This window comes from Carassius auratus, chromosome 31, assembly GCF_003368295.1.
Source record: "Carassius auratus strain Wakin chromosome 31, ASM336829v1, whole genome shotgun sequence".
In the NCBI taxonomy this organism is placed as follows: Eukaryota; Metazoa; Chordata; class Actinopteri; order Cypriniformes; family Cyprinidae; genus Carassius; species Carassius auratus.
In genome coordinates, this window is record NC_039273.1 from 4778056 (window position 1) to 4784570 (window position 6515).

Below are 6515 nucleotides of genomic sequence, written 5' to 3' on the forward strand. Positions count from 1 at the left end.
AACCTGCTCTCCAGGAACCCACTGTGGGGAATTTTCTCCCTGCTTCGTTTCTCCTCCCTTCCTGCTATGACTTCTCTGCCATATAATTCCAGGCTTTGATCACTGTTTGTACTGTGTGTATGATATTTAATGTAATTACAGTGAGGATTTGCAGGCCACGTCCTCCCCTGCAGGTTTGTAATATTAATGATCCGTGGTGGGTGGCATGATTGCGGGTGGGAGGGTAATCGCAGAATGCGCTGCTGTGAAAGCCTCCTCTCACCGGAGACAGCGACCTCGCTCATTGCGTCTTAGATTTTGTTAATGGCAGGACACAATGATAAGGCCAACGCTTGAGAACATCAATGCTGTATTCGCACATCCAAGAATATGAAATGGAACTGACTAACAGAGAATATTTGTTATGAGTCAAATGACTACTGTAACTGGTTAAATAAATGGAATGGAGAGGGAAAATTAAATAGTACATTTTCGGAAGTTTACAATCAGTACAGCTGTTTTTTTAAATATTGCACTTCTCCAGTAACAAGCAATTTTTTAATAGTAGAAAGCGTTACCTGTTTTTATCACATTGTATGAACTGAAGTAATAATCAAAATAAGAATTGGAGTGACATGAGGGTAAATAATGACAGCATATAATTATATATAAAAATTATATTCTAAAATAATAAACATGTATACTTAAATATTTTTACTATTCCTGAAATTGTTTTACTTTTATTTATAAATAAATAAATACACCCAAAAAAATTAATAAAATGTAAAAATTATAATACTTTTTACATAGTTCAAATATTCATATTTAGCTTGTGTTGAAAAGAAAGTCATTCATAGACTGTTGACTTGGGAAGAATCAAAAATATGTATTTCTAATTTGTCGAAATCTGATTGATTTTAAGTAAATAATAAATTGACCAGGCTCACTAAAATTCAATTTGATGTGTAGATTCATTTTAGTGAGGTTTAATGATTTGAATCAATTAAGTGAATCAAATCAATTTAGTGAATTGAATCAATTTAGGCATATCTATAATTAGATTTACGGTCATTCGCATTTACAGCGTAGTGAAGCTAAGAACTGCAACTCCATATTTACCAGTCAGCATCCTGAACAGGAATGATCTGTTGTATGATTCACAGCACAAGGCTTATTTCAGCTCCATATTCATGCATTTAACACATAAAAGCAGATGAAGCAAACGTTATTACATCTCACACAAAGAACAAATTAAATAGAACTATTTCAGAGCATTCAGAAAGTGATGGGTTTGTATTGTCGAAGGATGTCTGACATGATGCGGGCAACATGCCAACACGACCAGGTGCATGATCAAGCAACCGCTCCAGCTGGACTCACCTGACAGAGATGGAGGCCAGGCCCTATGTCTAAAAGGACAAAAATAGAATACAAATATATTTGAGGGAAACTGGGGCTAGTTGTCACACTGTTTACTTCAGTGAATACAAGGGAAGGTTTGTTTGCTTGTTTGTTTGTTTTTTACATTTCCATCATTAATCCACTTTGCTATAATTAAACACTGACCTTTGCTGTCATCCTAATAGCGGGGCATGTTGTCTCACTATAAAAGGGATAAAACACTAAATAGTCTATATTGGTATTCAATTTAAACAACTTTTCCAATTAATTTCAAAACAATTTAATCAATTTAAATCATTTGAACAATTTTAAAGAAATTTTTTTATACACATTCTGTACTTTAAAGTATTGACTAAAAAGGGTTTGAACATTTCCACCATGAATTAGTGATAGTTACAAATAATTTAACACTTACTTCTTCTGTTGCCCCCATTATGGGGTGTGTGTGTGTGTGTGTGAGTGAGTGAGTGTGAACATTATTCAAGTAAAAACATTAAAACATGACAACCTGACATTAATAATAAAAAATAATAATAATAATAAACAGAACATAGTTCAACTTTTGAGTTATTACGGTATCTATCTGCATTGCATAGTTGACTGTTTAATTTATGCCAGTGTGGTTTCATTATGTTGACTTGCTGTTACCCAACAGAATATGGATATCGAATGCTTTGCATTCTTCATATACAAACCATTCAGAACAGAATGTATTTGGGAGCACATCATAAATCACTATGAATGCTTTTATGGTTTCCTAATCATGGTCGTAATTATGATAATGCCGCTATAAGCAAGTTACATTATTTCACTTTGTTGAATCACTAATGCTTGCATTCATCAGCGTGCCGTACTTTAGATTCTTTAGAGTTTGGCAGAGACATGTGGCAATATCTAATTATTCAGCCTAAGAGTGTGTCGGAGACCCTGGAATGCCAAATCAGTCATGCTGGTGTCACTCCAGGGACATCTGCACTACTCTGTCTTTATTTTACTCCATTCAGTGTAGTGAATGATGGATTTATGAGCTGTGTGTGCTCTCTCTCTCTCTCTCTCTCTCTCTCTCTCTCTTTCTGCTGAGCAGATTGCCTGAGAGACTTCAGGGTCTGTGTCAGCCGTGTTCTCCATTCCTCCTTATGCCACCTTGATCAACATTCACTGAGAATCTGTGCATTACTCATGTAGCATCACACTGTGCTTTTCTTGAATTGAATTGAGACATGTGACCTTAGGGGTCAAACAGTCAAGCATGGAATTCCTGGGCAATAGTCCACGTATTAGTGGTGCAAGCTAAGGCAAACGTAACTGCTGCTCATAATTAAGAATTTGAAGACTCCTAAACCTAGATGTTAAACTTTTGCACATAACTCATTCCATAGGGATTGCTTCGAATTATAGCCCTAGGGTTACTTGTTTGTGCACACATGAATGATAACTCAAATAATGCATATTTTTATGACTGATTTTTGGCATGGGAAATTTGAACAACATAAAAGACATTAAGAACCTTTCTTTTTAAAGGTGTCACATTTTCTTCAGAAAATTTATAAATCTCTATCCGCTTTAACAATTATTGTGAACATGCAAGCGTATTATATGCGCTTGAAATGTTTTTTGGACTTTTGATTTTGAAATCATACTGTGGTTAAATCAGATATCCCACTATAAACATATCAGCTCACAGTGTGAACTATTTGTAGCTATTTTGCATTCAGCTGAACATTATCAACGCTGACACAGAAACATAATCAAAGGACCAAAATGCCTCTGTGTATATTATTTCTGTCTGTATATTTGAAAAATGATGGCAATTATCACATTTCATCTTCTAGACAAACTGCGGCTTGAAACACGTACAGAGGAGTAGGCAGATATAAGCTATGATATCTCAAATAAATAAATGAATTATTTTAGCCAGCACTGCATTTCCCTCTGTTTACACAGTTAGCTGTAATTAATCTCTATGACAGTATATGAGCAAAACACACTAAACCTTCACTTGCCAAGAGCACAATCATTTGTCAGTCTATTAAAGAACATATGATGTTGACTGTATGCATCAGTGCACAAAACACTATACAGACAGAGCATAGTTAGCTACAACTAAAAAAAAAAAAAGAAAAAAACATGTATGCACACACAAAATCTAAATATATACAATTATAATGAAACAAATCAGAATTTAAAGTTCAACTCTAACACCACTTTGTGCATATTTAGGCTTTTTAAATACCTCCAAGTTTTTTAGCACTTTCCTGCCCAGACAAATTAGCAGTTAGCATATTTAGTAAAGTGTTAATCTCCTCATAATTCTCTATTTGTAATGATTCAAATTTATAAAACAAAAGTTAAGTGCTGTACAATGCATGTGCATTATGCTCCATACTCAAATAATAAAGTTATTGTCCTGGCATCAGATACAACCACAAACAATATAAGTGAAACTAGCGACTAGTTTTAATATTCTATGTTGCCAACGGCTGAATACAATCATGCACAGAGCTATTCTTAGAAACATAAACAGAAAGGAAAACATACTTCATGAAAAGCAGCAGCAGGAATTATGCATGAGAGGACTGAGATGTTTAGTCTTTTAGCTTCTCAATCAAAGCTAATGTGAGGATGCCTATGCTAATCATGCTCAATTACCTAACATGCAAGTCATCTTGCTTCAAGTTTCCACACACACATTTCTGTTCATTTATGTACAACATACAATAACCAAACATGTCTATAATCAATCATGTATGCTAACAATCTAAACCTAAATCTTTTTTTAGGGAGCTGCATATCACTTTGGGCAAATTAATACAGTAAAGCAGGACACACCTGATAGGATCTATTACTGATGTCTTTAACATCTTTTAACCAACAGAGCATTATTATTAAAATAAGTATCATTATTAGGAGTCAATCAAACAAGTTCGTTTAGGGTAAATAATAACCAATTCTGGAAGAAGTCATTTTCCTATAGTTGGAGCAATTAAAGCTTTTTTGCCAAATTATGTCACACTGCTTCTTACATGTTTCTTAACACTTTCAAAGTGAAATGTCCAGTGTGATGCTAAAAGTGACTTGAATTTTCCCCCTGAAACAGATGAATGTAAATGTGGTAATAGTTTTTTTTATATATCTATGTGTCTATATCTATATATACAGTATATCTCAGCAGTTCAGGGATGAAATGTCTGGTGAGTGCATGGTGCTAAGAGATTAATGCTCTATCACGTCTGAAAATAAAGTACCACCTACACTAAACCTGACCCTAAACCTAACCAATAGTGTTAACAAAAGCAAACACATTTGCTGAAGCAGCCTGGCCTTTTTGGCTTGCTTCTATGAGTCTTTGTGCTCTTTTATCATGACTCATGTTTCATGGGACTCATACTCGGATGGTTCGCGTTGCAAGTGAAAATCATCCCTGCTAAAAAAATAATAAAAAAAAAAAAAAAAATACTGCATTTCTGGTTACCAGCATACGGTTTGTTTTGAATGCTGGTGTGGTGGTGGACCAGCATGTTATCTTTTGGGTGCTGGTATGATCCCAGCAAAACCACAACAGAACTCACATATGTGTTACATATCACATTTCTTAGTTTCATATCACATTTCTTAGTTACAGTACATTTCACATTCATAGTAATTGTTACTAATACAGACTAACTGTCCAATTAATTGTAATACATAATTTAATAAAGAATAACATATAATGCAGGTTAGGTTTATCCCATACATGTATACAAGTTGTTGAAGTCTAATAAATCATATTTATTAGTGTTGGTGATTTTGACTTTGGCTGAATTCATTTTCTTTCAGCAACTGTTGAAAGTGCAATCACTATTGTCTACAATATTTCATGCTCCTGACATACATTTTACTTTGTACAATTTTTGGAATCAGTGAATGACATCAAGGATTTTTGACATATAAGTTATCTAATTAGCATTAAAGTCTTTAAAAACAGCAGCTGTCAATTCTGAAATTTCATTATCAAGAACTTCTCCTAACCTTGTTATTGAACAAACTTCTTATGATTATGTTATTTGGCGCTTTTCTTTCTTTTTATACAGTATCTCTAACTGTTTTTGTTTTGCAATGTACACAAGCTCTTTTTAAAAGATCTGTATACAGACCCTTTGAGATTGAAAAAAAAAATCCTTTGAAACTTTTAACTAGTAAAATGTTTTCTTTGATATTCAAAACTTCAGGTAACACTGATTAATAATATAATATACTGTATCTAAAACAACTAAATCTCAGTTCCACTCTCAACAGAGGGAGCAAAATAAATGAATTACAATAAATCACATTTAAAATGCAATGTATATGCTCTTATATGGATTTTACATCATTAATGTGTTAATATTTAAATATGCAAATAAAAACAATGCTTGTTCCCAAACACACTGTTTGCATACAGACAGCTGGCCTTCTCAACCCTACGAGACCCTGCTTGTAAACCAGCTCCATTAAGCTTGAGAACAGCATGACTGTGCTGGTCTACCAGCTAAACCAGCATCATATCAGCACTAACCAGCACTGTGCCAGTATGAGCCTAGGTTGCTAAATGTAGGCCTGTATTCCTGTAATGTCTTGCCTTAGCAAATATTGATATTTGAAATTCATTTTTATTAATTTGATTAATCAGTTGGAATATAAAGTAATTTGTTTTTGAAATGTTGTATCTATTGATGGTCCCTAATATTAACATTTAGCATACTGTAGATAAATGATGCAATAACATGGCCTCAACCTTTTCCAATGCAATTATTATTTTCCAGTCTTCACTTTTATTATTATACGTTACTTTATTGGACAAGCATATAGTAGCACAGATTAATCTTATTTTGTGCATGGCCACCACACAGTGCTTTATGCCAAGCTGAAACAAATTCATTTGGAAAGAGAAACCTTTGAATGGAAAGCCCTGGAGGCTCTTTTCTTTATCTCATTCAAATGTAAGGCACAAACGTGTCACTAGAGACCCTGGCAGTCCTAAGGTTTTGAACACAACAACAGAGTTATCACAACATCTGTAGAGAGGGGCAGAGAGGGGAGCCATACTATTATGAGAAAGGGCATAGTAACCTCTTTAGGGCATGTTTTGCATTTGCCACTGCAGTTTTCACTGTAAA